Consider the following 15,340-nt stretch of genomic DNA (forward strand, 5'->3'; position numbering starts at 1 on the left):
AAAGACAAAGACGATGCCCTTGAGCTTACATTCTAGTTGGGGGAGAGAGATAATAAGCAGTGAACATAATAGAATGTAAATTATATGGTGTGCTAAAAGGTGACAAGCTCTGCAGGAGGCAAAAAACAACAGGAAGAGGGATTGTGAGGACAGGAAGATTGCAATTTTAAATAGGGTGGTTTGGTGAAAAGGGGGCATTTGGGCAAATACTTGAAGGAGGTGTGGGAGTTAGCCAAATGGAAAAGAGCTCCCAAAAGAGGGACCAGTAAGTGCAAAGCCCTAGGGCCTGCGGCTGGGGTGGAGTGGGCCTGGAGGGGAGGGGAGGAGGCCAGAGGTCGGGGAAGATCTGGTAGGACATTGAATGAGAAGGGAAGCCATGCAAGGTCTGAGGAGGAGATAGAATCTGACTTACATTTCAGAAGGATCAGTCTGTCTGTACTGAGAATAGACCACAGTGGGGCAAGGTCAGAAGTAGTGACAACAGGGAGGAGCTGTTGCAGAAATCCAGGTGAGAGCTCAGGCTGAGGACTGGGACCAGGTGATAGCCATGAAGGTGGGGAGAAGTGGACCAATGCCAGACGTATTCTGAAGGAAGAGTGAACGAGATTCTTTATGGATTGGATGGAAGGAGGTGGTAAAAGAAGAGGGGGTGCAGAGGATGCCTACAGTGTTTTGTAGACAGTGACCCTGAGATCTAGAGAAGATGTAGTATGAGGCCACACAGCTAATCAGTGGGTGGGGGTGGATGAGAGGAGGATGGGACCGGGGTGGCAGGAAGGTCCTCAGGTCTAGGACAGCATCTGGGAGAGGATAGGGGGAAGGACTCTGCCATAGCTGGTCACAAACCAGCCCCAGGGAAACTGAGCATTGATTTGATCAATGGCTTTCTCCTCTTCCCTTGAATTCCCCTGTGATGGCCTTTTAATTGGGTCCATTTGTTCCAAGGCCATGGGCTGAGCTGAGCAGACGCCAGATGATATGCCTATTATTAAATAGATTAGGAAATGGCCCTACATCTTGGGCTGCCAGAAAAACCAGAATGACTGAACAGTGTCCCTGAGGAGTAATTCGTGTATTGTGGAATACTGGATGTATTGCAGAATCCCTTCCAGGCACCTTGCTTTTCCCATGCTGTCCCTGTGTCTACAGAGTCCTTCTAACTTCCTTGCTCACCTGAAATGTGTCTCCTCCTCCAAGATTCACTTCAAATCCCCTCCTCGGTAAAGGAGCTGAAGGAGCGCGCTAATCACCACCCCTCCCCTCAGCCTGCCTGAGCTACTGCCACAGAGAACTCACACATCTGCCTGGCAAGAGATCCAACCCGAACTGGAGGGTCTGCCCTAGGGGACACTGTCGAAGTCAGGGTTGTCCAGGGAACAGGTTACCCAAAGAACATTTAAATAACAATCCCACTTCAGTAAAAAAAAAAAAAAAAAAAAAAAAAAAAAGATGTCTCCATTTCCTGAGCTACAGTCAAAAAGGGTGGCTGGGAGGCAGCAGAGAAGAGGAGTGAGTGTAAATTCCGTGTGATGGAAATGAGGGGCAAATTAAATTCGATTGGAGAAAAAGAAAACTTTCATGTCAGTATCAAACTTAGACCATTTTTAAAAATCGGTTTCTTCCATTTTAGACATTATATACTGGTTTCCTTTTGTGAAATGAGGCTTTAGTTCTCTTCCTTCTCTCATTCTCCCATTGCAATTTTTGATTAAATATTCAGTGTTTCTATTTTTATGATGTCAAAAGTATTGCTCACAGTGACATCTTAGGGCATTCTATGTTTATGTTTTCTTTCTTGCATAACTTTTTGTTTTTCCTGGAATTAATAACTGCCTCACTGTACATTCCTAAGAAGGACATATTCTAAGGACAAAGAGAACTAACTCTAAAGAAATCTGAAGCAGTCTTTGTAATCATATTGCAAGTACGGTTACCCCTGAACATCACGGGCTTGAACTGCATGGGTCCACATATATGCAGATTTTCTTTTGCCTCTGCCACCCCAGACATAGCAAGACCAATCCCCACCTTCTACCTTTTCCTCAGCCTACTCAATGTGAAGATGAGAGGGATGAAGAACTTTATGATGATCCATCTCCACTTAATGAGCAGTAAATATATTTTCTCTTCCTTATGTTTTCTTAATAACATTTTCTTTTCTCCAGCTTAATTTATTATAAGAATACAGTATATGATACATGCAACATACAAAATATGTGTTAATAAACTATTTATATTTTCGGTAAGGTTTTGGTCAACAGTAGAATATTGGTAGTTAAGTTTTGGGGGAGTCAAAACTTATATGTGGATTTTCAACTGCGTGAGGGGTTGACATCCCTAACCCGTGCATTGTTCAAGGGTCAACTTTAATACTACTGATGGTGTTAGTTTGAAACTATTACATATAGTAAGATATAATGAAAATGTAATTATGTTAATGTCACTGGAAACCAAAATTTTCAACATAAGAGAACAGAGATACGAATATAAAATCAAAGAAGAAAAAACTACTATCAGTATAGTCTTGGATTTGGAAACATCTGTGTAAACTCATGATGCTTTTTTTCTCTTTAAAAAGTATTTTCTATTTCTAACTTCTAAAAAGGCCTGGAAACAATAACTAGCCCAGTGATGCTTAGCACCTCTAGTACCCGCTTCAAAGGTTCTAAATGTATTTCCTATTAAAAGGAACAAGGGCTTCTTGGAGAAATGGCTGATTCTGGGTTTGTGGCAGGAAATGCATAAGATGGGTTCAGAATATTTTGTCATACAAAAAGCAAGTTGTCAGCACTACTAATGTTGTGTTTAAAGGACATAAAAACCAACTTGAGGACTGTGCTGCACAAAGATGGGGTATTTTTAAGTATCAAAAAGAATAATGCCTACAATGGATTGAAACATACAAATCCGAAACTCGTGTTTCAATCTATGAGTTTATAACGACACTAAGAGCAAACAAACAAGCAAACGTGTAGGTCTGTTCTGTAGGTTGGTAGCTTATCAATGTATTATTCTGAAAGGCAGGTTAAAAGGAAAAGAATCTGTCTTTCCTATACAAACTGTATTTCAGAGTAACCAAATAGACGCTGAGGAAAATTCTTTTTTACTGAACTCCAGCCAATAAATGAAGAAGGTATCACAGAATTAAAGATCATCATTTTGCATGCCCTAATCAATTAATGCCTGTAGGCCTGGGGTGTCCAATGTGGCAGCCACTACCCACAAGTGCCTACTGAACATTTGAAATGTGGCTTATCTGAATTGATATGTGGTATAAGTGTAAAATACACACTAGATTTTTGAAGACTTAATACAGAAAAGAAAGATTGTAAAATATCTTCGTTTTTATATATTTTTGATATAACAGATTAAATAAAATATATTATTTAAATTAATCTCAGTATTTCTGATTACTTTTTTAATGTGCTTACTTTAATATTAAAAAATATACCTATGCTTTGCTTTCTATTTCTACAGGCACGTATGGGCAGTAATCATCCCAATGGTTGCTAGTCTGATAACACCAGAACCCACTGGCCAATATTAACATCACAAAAAAGAGAGAGAACTAGACATTATGTCTTGCTTTATGGGGTACAAAGAAGTACACACCACCTCCTATGAAGAATTCATAGGTGAACCAGAATTTGAGCAGACCTCTAGATCTAACTACCAGTTTTCAGAAAATACAGGGGACTGAGGAAGTTGAGATAGCAATAGGTGATGCAACTAACCAAATCCAGAATTTGAGAACTTTTATAGGATACATGACTCAGTTTCTTTAATAAATGGCAAAAAAAAAAAGAAGTGTGGGGGAGGAGTAGACATCAGAATGGAGGTCAAAGCCAAGGTTCCATCTCTTCTCCCTGCTACAGAGATACGAGGCCCCAACTCCCTAAATACTCAGAAGCCACCTCAGAGGAAACAGGGAGAAAATCTGAAACAGAAGAGAGACTGGACAACATTTTTCTCCAGCCCTCTGTGGGGCAGGCACGCATGAGAATCAACAGATCTGTTACAGGCAACAAAGGAGCTGCTTTTTCTTGGGGTATATATTCCCAAACTCGATGCCTGCTGGAAATGACTCCTCTGGGCCTGCATTTACTCTTGCTAGGTTGACAAGTTGTCTCCATGGTGGGGAACCTGGCCTTGATTGCTCTAATTGGCTGAAGTTCCATACCTTCCCACCCCCAAGCTCTGTTTTCTTTCACCCAGTCCTTCCCAGATCTCTATTGTCCAATTGCACCCCCAGAATGCTCATGACTTTTGTATCAAAGAAAAACATCTTCTATGTCAGGTGCATGACTCAGCTGTTTTTCTTTTACTTTTAAACACTTTCTTTAAAGACAGGGTCTTGTTCCGTCATCCAGGCTGGGGTGCAGTGGCACAATCATAGCTCACTGCAACTTTGAACTCCTGGCTCAAGTGATCCTCACACCTCAGCCTCCCAGGTAAGTACGACGATAGGATACCACATGAAACCACACCTGGCTAATTTTTTAAATTTTTGTAGACATGAGGTCTTGGTATGTTTCCCAGGCAGTCTTAATCTTCTGGACTCAAGTGATCCTCCCATCTCAGTCTCCCAAAGTGCTGGGATTACAGGCATGAGCCATCGCACCCAGCCTCAGCAGCTTTTCTTTCTCTTTATCGTCCTCTCTAAATACCACGTGTTGATGTTCATAGCCTGTGGTTGCTTTGTGGCCATCTACAGTCCATCATTGTATGAGGTCACCATGTCTCCTCAGGTGAGAGAGAGAGAGAGAGAGACTGGATTTGCTGGAACCGCTCCCACACAGGGTACATACTTAGGCCGAACTTCTGCAGTATTGATGTCATCAACCATCATCTTATGACAGCCTCTTGGTCCTCTAAGTTTCTTGTACCAGCACCTGTGCCAATGAACTAGTGGTTTTCACTGTGGTGGGTATTAATAGTACAGTATCCAGTCTTTGCTTCTCCTACTTTCATTTAACTTGCTCAAGGCAAACTAAAACCTTTCAGCACCTGCAGCTTTCATGTCAATGCCATTTCTGTTTTCTTTGAGTCAGTAGCATTCACGTATCTCAAATATTTTTCTCCAGGGTCTATGAACCAGGAGATGTTGCTTTCTGTTTTCTGTTACAACTTGAGGTCTGTGCTGAACTCCCTGTTTAAAGCCTGAGGAACAAGATGAATGCTGGTTAAAAATCCAGGTAAGTGGTGATAATGTAGGGAGATCTATGACGGTTAATTTTATGTGTCAACTTGACCGGGCTAACGAATGCCCAGATGGCTGGTAAAACATTGTTCTGAGTGTGTCTGTGAGAATGCTTCTCAAAGAAATTAGCATGTGAGTAGGTGAACTGAGTAAATCAGATGGCCCTCCCCAAGGTGGGTAGTCATCATCCAACCCATTGAGGATGTGAATTAACAAAAGATGGAGAAACGACAAATTCACTCTCTCTTTCTCACTCTCTTGTTTTGTTTTGTTTTTTTTTTTGGAGACAGAGCCTTGCTCTGTTGCCCAGGCTGAAGTGCAGTGGCGCAATCTTGGCTCATTGCTGCAACCTCTGCCTCCTGGGCACAAGTAATTCTCCCACTTCAGCCTCCTAAGTAGTTAGGACTACAGGCGTGGACCACCACCCCTGGCTAATTTTTGTATTTTTTTGTAGAGACAGGGTCTCACCATGTTGCCCAGGCTGGTCTTGAACTCCTGGGTTCTTGAACTCCTGGGTTCCAGCAATCTGCCTGCCTTGGCCTCCCAAAGTGTTGGAATTATAGGTGTGAGCCACTGCACCCCGCTTTTTTTTCGTTTTAGAGACAGGGTCTTGCTTGTTGCCCAGAGCGATCATAGCTCACTGCATAGCTCACTGCAGCCTCGAACTCCTGGGTTCAAGCAATCCTCCCACCCCAGCCCTTGAGTAGCTAGGACTACAGGTGTACACCACCACACTTGGCTAATTTTAAAACTTTTTTTTATAGAAACAAGGTATCGCTTTCTTGCCCAGGCTGGTCTCGAACTCCTGGACTACAGTGATCCTCCCGCCTAGGTCTCCCAAAATGTTGGGATTATGGGCATGAGCCACTGCACTCAGCCTGCTCTCTTTTTGAGAGGGAACATCCACCTTCTCCTGCTCTTGGAAATTGGTGTTCTGGTCCTTGGGCCTTCAGACTTGGCCTAAATGACACCAACAGCTTTCCTGGTTTTCCAATTTACAGACAGACAGTACATCACGAGACTTCTCAGATTCCATAGTCATGTGAGCCACTTCCTAAAGTAAATAAATAAATAAATAAATATGTAATTATTTCCTATACTTCCTTCAAATATAAATATATATTATATATTATATATTTTCTATACACTATATATATTATATAAAATGTATATATAATATATATTATATATTATATAAAATGTATATATAATATATATTATATATTATATAAAATGTATATATAATATATATTATATATTATATAAAATGTATATATAATATATATTATATATTATATAAAATGTATATATATTATATATTATATATAATGTATATATAATATATATTATATTATATATTATATATAATATATTATGTATAACATAAAATATATTATATATAATCGATTATATATAATGTATATATTATATATAATCGATTATATATAATGTATACATTATATATAATCGATTATATATAATGTAATCGATTATATATAATGTATACATAATATATAATCGATTATATATAATGTATACATAATATGTAATCTATTATATATAATGTATACATAATATGTAATCTATTATATATAATGTATACATAATATGTAATCTATTATATATAATGTATACATAATATGTAATCTATTATATATAATGTATACATAATATGTAATCTATTATATATAATGTATACATAATATGTAATCTATTATATATAATGTATACATAATATGTAATCTATTATATATAATGTATACATAATATGTAATCTATTATATATAATGTATACATAATATGTAATCTATTATATATAATGTATACATAATATGTAATCTATTATATATAATGTATACATAATATGTAATCTATTATATATAATGTATACATAATATGTAATCTATTATATATAATGTATACATAATATATAATCTATTATATATAATGTATACATAATATATAATCTATTATAAATAATGTATATATAATATATTATATATTATAAATAATGTATATATAATATATAATATAATATATACATTATACATTGTATATAATATATTATATATTATGTATACATAATATATAATATAGATAATGTATACATAATATATAATATATTATATAATGTATACATAATATATAATATATTATATAATGTATACATAATATATAATATATTATATAATGTATACATAATATATAATATATTATATAATGTATACATAATATATAATATATTATATAATGTATACATAATATATAATATATTATATAATGTATACATAATATATAATATATTATATAATGTATATATAATATATAATATATTATATAATGTATATATAATATATAATATATTATATAATGTATATATAATATATAATATATTATATAATGTATATATAATATATAATATATTATATAATGTATATTTATATATTTATATATTTATATATTTATATTTTTTATATTTAATAAATATATTTATATATTTATATATTTATATATAAATATAAATAAAAAATGAAAAATATATATTGATATATTTATATATAATAAATATAAATGTTTTATATTTATATATTTATATATAAATATAAAAATATACATTATATATAATATATTATATATTGTATATACATTATATACAGTATATAAGATAGTATATATTATATATACATTATATATAATACATAATATATTATATATACACATTATATATAATATAATATATAATATATTATATATTATATTATATATTATATATACATTATATATTATATATTATATATTATATTATATATTATATATTATATATTATATTATATATTATATATACATTTTATACAGTATATATTATATTAATATTATATATATTATATATAGTATATATATTATATTTATATTATGCATACATTATATATAGTATATATATTATATTTATATTATGTATACATTATATATAGTATATATTATATTTATATTATATATACATTACATATAGTATATATATTATATTTATATTATATATACATTACATATAGTATATATTATATTTATATTATATATACATTACATATATTATATATTACATTATATATTATATATACATTACATATAGTATATATAATATTATATATTATATACACATTACATATAGTATATATATTATATTATATAATATATACACCTTACATATAGTATATATATTATATTATATAATATATACACCTTGCATATAGTATATATATCATATTATATAATATATATACTATATATAGCATATATATTATTGTATATATTTATATAATATATAATACAGTATAATATATACTATATATTATACATATATACTAATACTATATATATTATACATATATACTATATATACATATATACTATATATAATGTATATACTTTACTATATAATGTATATATATTATAGAATATATATACATTATATATAGTATATATAGTATAGAATATATATACATTATATATAGTATATATATTCTATAATATATATACATTATATATAGTATATATATTATATTATATATATTATATATAGTATAGATATTATATTATATATATACATTATATAGTATATATAATATTATATAATATATACATTATATAGTATATACATTATATAATATATACATTATATAATATATAATATATGCATTATATATAGTATATATTATATTATATATACATTATATATAGTACATATATTATAATATATACATTATGTCTAGTATATATATTATATTATCTTATATATTATATAGTATATATTATTATATATAATATATTATATAGTATATATTATTATATATAATATATATAATATAGTATATATTATTATATATAATATACATAATATAGTATATATTATTATATATTATATATATTATATAGTATATTATTATATAATATATATATTATATAGTATATATTATTATATATAATATATATTATATAGTATATATATTATATATAATATATATTATATAGTATTATATATAATATATATATTATATAGTATATATTATTATATATAATATATATTATATAGTATATATAATATATAATAATATATATTATTATATATAATATATATTATATAGTATATATAATATATAATAATATATATTATATAGTATATATTATTATATATAATTATATATTATATAGTATATATTATTATATAATATATATTATATAGTATATAATTATATATAATATATACATTATATATAGTATATAGAATATTATATATTATATTTACATTATATATAGTATATAGAAGATATTATATATTATATATACATTATATATAGTATATAGAAGATATATATTATATATACATTATATATAATATATAGAAGATATTATATATTATATATACATTATATATAGTATACAGAAGATATTATATATTATATATACATTATATATAGTATACAGAAGATATTATACATTATATATACATTATATATAGTATATAGAAGATATTATATATTATATATACATTATATATAGTATATAGAATATAAATATTATATATCATATATAACATATATCATATATCATATATATCATATATGATATAGAATATATAATTATAATATATTATATATCATATATGATATATAATATATATAATTGTAATATATTACATATCATATATGATATATAATATATATAATTGTAATATATTACATATCATATATGATATATAATTATAAATTATATGTGATATATAATTATAAATTATATATCATATATAATATATATGATATGTAATTATAATATATGATATATATCATATATCATATATTATATAATTAGGCTGGGCGCGATGGCTCACGCCTGTAATCCCGGCACTTTGGGAGGCCAAGGTGGGTGGATCATGAGGTCAGGAGATTGAGACCATCTTGGCTAACACGGTGAAACCCCGTATCTACTAAAAATACAAAAAATTAGCCGGGCGCGGTGGCGGGCGCCTGTAATCCCAGCTACTCAGGAGGCTGAGGCAGGAGAATGGCGTGAACCTGGGAGGCAGAGCTTGCAGTGAGCCGAGATAGCGCCACTGCAGTCCGGCCTGGGCAAAAGAGCAAGACTCCATCTCAAAAAAAAAAAAGAAAAGAAATGGTTTTTATTTAAATATTTAAAATATTTAATTATTTTAAATATATATTTGAAATAATTAAATATTAAAATAAATATTTTATATATATTATATATTTTATATTTTACATATTTTATATATATATATATATAATTGATTCTGTTTCTCTGGAGAGCCCTGACTAATACAAGATCCCCATTTTTTTTTTTTTTGGTGTTTTTTCATTGCAAGATTTTGTTTCTAACTATATTTATTCTTTAGATGGAAGAATGTTCAGTCTCTCTTCAAATAGGGTCTTTTTATCGCTTCCCTAATAGGTAATCCTGGTTCATTCCTTGCTTTCTCACCTCCTGATCATCTTGCAGACAGCTTTTACTGTGTTGTTGTTCATACAAGGGACCTAGACACTTTTCATTATAGTTTGGGACCCCTCCGTCTCCTGCTCTTTTCCAAATCCTAGGCATATACCACAAGTCCATAAGTTGCCTGGAGAAAAGCTGGGCGCCAGAGTCTGCTTACTTAAACCCAGAAGTGCCAAGTTCTTTGGAAGGGGTCTCTTTCTTGTCAGTTTTGTTTCTGCAAGAGGCAGCAGGATTTCAATGAAGTGTCTCCCTTCCAGCCTGTGACAGCTCCAGGTGGACCTAAACTACCTCAATCTCATCCTTTTGTATTATTAACCTTACCGCCTTTGCTTTTGTTCTTCTGGCCTCTCTTGTCCCCTTCTGAGAGTGACAAAACCTAAGAGCATCTGCCTGCCACATCCTCAAGTGGTGACAGGTGGAAGTGTTTCCAACGAAACCAAGCTCCCTGGTGAGGAAGCACATTTGTGGCCCCCTCCACAAGAGAGAAAGAAGTCAGGGCTTTTCCCTTTGAGGTAAGTGTTACATTCCCTTTTTCTAAAACACTGGGGAAAAAAAAATAATGAACTGCAATGAACAATTCTGCTGTTTCTTTTTTAATTTAAATTTTTATTTTTAATTGACAAATAATAATTGTATATACTTATGGGGCACAATGTGATATATTTTTTACGCTGGTTTTTGTTTGTTTGAAACAGGGTCTCACTCTCCCACCCAGGCTGGAGTGCAGTGGCGTGAAGGCTCACTGCAGCCTCGACATCCTGGGCTCAAGTTATGCTCCTGGCTCAGCCTCCCAAGTAGCTGGGACCACAGGTGTGTGCCATCATGCCTGGATACATATGTATATTTTGTAGGGATGGGGCCTTGCTATGTTGCCCAGGCAGGTCTTGAATCTCTGGGCTCAAGTGATACTCCCACCTTACTCCCACCACAAGATGCTGGGATTTCAGGCATGAACCACCATGTCTGGCTCAGTGTGGTGTTTTAATATATGTGTACACTGTGGAATGTCTGCTGTTCCTTATATGATAATTTTTAATGAAGTTCATCACTAATCTGTTAGTATTTTTCCAGTCTGCTAATTGCCAGAAGCCCAGTCTGTGAATTGCCAGAAGCCCAAAGTGAGTATCATGTATGTCAGTACAATTAATCATTAGATAATGAAGAGAACACATGCAGTGCCACCATTTTGGCACCATTAATGCCAAAAGCAGCATGGATGCGGGATGACTGGGGAGAACTGGATATGTGCCTCTGTTAGGGTGGAGCACAGTTGGTGATACAAGTTACGCACAATGTTATTTAAAATGGCTTCAAATATTCTGAAAAAAACATTCAGTTCTGACTGTGAATTTTGTCACTTATTGAAAACCACTGCATATAAAATTGGATAAACAATCCATCTGCATTTTAATTTTACAATGAGGTTAGCATAGAAAAATAAACTGAATATTGACAGTAATAAACTATTCCTAGAAAGGCTGTGTGGGCCTACTTAAAGGTTGTCTCACCAATAAAACCATAAGCATCTTTTAGGGCAAAGGTGGTTTCCTATACTTCCTTCAATTCTCCAATGCTTCTCCTCTTCTTAATTTATGAGGCAGGCATATAGGGAATTCAAGAACTATAGGGAGTTCAGTTGAATTAAAATATCTGGTTCTGCCGGGAGGTGGAGGTTGCAGTGAGCCAAGATTGTGCCACTGCACTCCATCCTGGGTGACAGAGTGAGACTCCATCTCAACAACAACAACAACAAAAATCTCATGCTGTTATTTAAAGAAAACACTCCAACAGTTAGAAATTTTGATTATTTGTGCCAGGCACTGTACTGGGAGTTTTACATACACTATTCCAGTTAAAACTCAAACCACTTGGGAGGACAGAATTATTATCCCCGTTGTACGGGTGACCAGAGCTCTGAGAGGGAAAGGAACTTGGCTTGGCCACACAGCTTTCAGTGGAAGAGCCAGAATCCAACCCAGGCCTGTCCCTGCCCAGAGTGTGCTTGAACCCTTGCATTAGCCCGGGGGTCTTCCTGGGTGGACTCTGTTCTGTGCTCTCCTTTGTTCCTGTGGTGAGGCTCCCAGGTTCCATCCAGGACCAGCTCCTTTACTTACAGATGGGGGAGCCTTGGGCAAGACCACTGACCTCTATGAGCCTCAGTTTCCCCCTCTGAAAAATTGAAATAATCAACTGTCCCTAATAAGGCTTAAGCAGGTTAATATCTTTTTTTTTTTTTTTTTTTTTTGAGACAGGGTCTCTCTCACCCAGGCTGGATTGTATTGGCACAATCTCAGCTCACTGCAGCCTTGATCTCCCAGGCTCAAGTGATCCTCCCACCTCAGCTTCCTGAGTAGCTGGAACTACAGGCATGTGCCACCATGCCCAGCTAATTTCTGTTTTTTTTTTTTTTTTTTGTAGAGATGGGTTTTTGCCAAGTTGCCTAGGCTGAAGAAAGTTGATGTCTAAATTTTTGCAAAACTACTTAGAAAACAGTAAATCCCTATATCAATCTTTGTTGATAAAAACATTCCATTTTTCTCATCATTGGAACCATGTCACGGTTCAGCATTTGGGGCACCTTTGCTAAATGTGACATCTTGATTTTTAAAAGTGATCTGTTTCTTTTTAATTTAATTTTCAACTAAATAATGTATTCACTTGGTTCAAACGAACAAACAAAAAAAGGTAAACAGTGAAGGATCTCCCTGTTATCGGCCCTAATAAGTAACCCAGTCAGTGGTTGCTTCTTTATGTTTCCAGGTAACTATATGCATATACAAATCCTAAAAGTAGTGTTTTTTTCTTCCTTCATACACAAAAGTTTGCATACTACATACATATTTCTATACCTAGCTTTCTTCTGAAAATTCCCTTTTAAATTTATTTTTATTTTGTTCTTTTTTTTTTGAGATGGAGTCTCCCTCTGTCCCCCAGTCCGGAGTGCAGTGGCACAATCTCTCCCGGGTTTAAGCAATTTTTCTGCCTCAGCCTCCCATGTAGCTGGGGCTACAGGCGTGTGCCACCACACCCAGCTAATTTTTGTTTGTTTGTTTTTTGGTGTTTTTTTTTGTTGTTGTTGTTTTGATTCAGAGTCTCGCTCTTGTCACCCAGGCTGGAGTGCAGCGGTGCAATCTAGGCTCACCACAACTTCCACTTTCTGAGTTCGAGTGATTCTCCTGCCTCAGCCTCCTGAGTAGCTGGGACTACAGGCGTGTGTCACCATGCCCAGCTAATTTTTGTATAATTTTTAGTGGAGACAAGGTTTTACTATGTTGGCCAGGCTGGTCTTGAACTCCTGACCTTGTGATCTGCCTGCCTTGGCCTCCAAAGTGCTGGGATTACAGGTGTGAGCCACCGCGCCTGGCTATTTTATTCTATTTTTTTAGAAACAGGGTCTCACTATGTTGCCCAGGCTGCTCTTGAACTCCTGGGCTCAAGCGATCCTCCTGCCTTGGCCTCTAAGTGCTGGAATTACAGGCATGAGCCACCATGCCTGGCCCTGAAGTTTTCTTAAAGATCTTTCTACATAAAAACTCCCCTGTTCTGTTTTAACAACCATGATTTATTTAACCAGTTCCCTATGAATAGACAGGTCATTTCCAATATTTCAGTATTGATTTGTTGATTTCTTAAAGAGCTGAAATAAATGAAAACACCAACTTTTTCTTCATTATGAACATAGTTTAAACTATTTACTAAACAATAATGTCTGCTTGAATCTCAGATTCAGTAAATCTGTTTTAAAATGGACAGGGATCTGTTGGTACCAAGTGAAAGAATTGCCCCACTCCCAAGGGTTGACTCACATTAAGTTGGCTTTTTTAAAATTTTATTTTATTCTATTCTATTCTATTCTATTCTATTCTATTCTATTCTATTCTATTCTATTTTGAAATGGAGTTTCGCTCTTGTTGCCCAAGCTAGAGTGCAATGGCGCAGTCTCAGCTCACTGCAGCCTCCACCTTCTGGTTTCAAGTGATTCTCCAGCCTCAGCCTCCCCAGTAGCTGGGATTACAGGCACCGGCCACCATGCCTGGCTAATTTTTTGTGTGTGTTTTCAGTAGAGACGGGGTTTCGCCATGTTGGCCAGGCTGTTCTTGAACTCCTGGCCTCAGGTGATCTGCCTGCCTCGGCCTCCCAAAGTGCTGGGATTACAGGCGTGAGCCACCGCGCCCGGCCTAACTTGGCTTTTTGTTCCATGTGTTGATTTCATTACCCTCTCAGTGTCCCTACAGTCCCAAGGGCAGCAGGCAGTGTTGCAGAGGTCGCAGGGCTCCACAGGTAGTGTGAGCAGCAGATCTCTGTGGACTATCACCTCCTCTGACATAGGCACTATGCTCCTTTTAATGCCACCAGAAAGTATGTTAACATTTATAGCTAGGCATGGTGGCTTACGCCTGTAATCCCAGCACCTTGGGAAGCTGAAGCAGGCGGATCACAAGGCCAGGAGTTCAAGACCAGCCTGGCCAACATGGTGAAACCCCATCTCTACTAAAAGTACAAAAAATTAGCTGGGCATGGTGGAACGCTCCTGTAATCCCAGCTACTCAGGAGGCTGAGGCAGGAGAATTGCTTGAACCCAGGAGGCGGAGGTTGCAGTGAGCCAAGATCATGCCATTGCACTCCAGCCTGGGC

This window comes from Pongo pygmaeus, chromosome 9 (assembly GCF_028885625.2).
Source record: "Pongo pygmaeus isolate AG05252 chromosome 9, NHGRI_mPonPyg2-v2.0_pri, whole genome shotgun sequence".
Classification (NCBI taxonomy): Eukaryota; Metazoa; Chordata; class Mammalia; order Primates; family Hominidae; genus Pongo; species Pongo pygmaeus.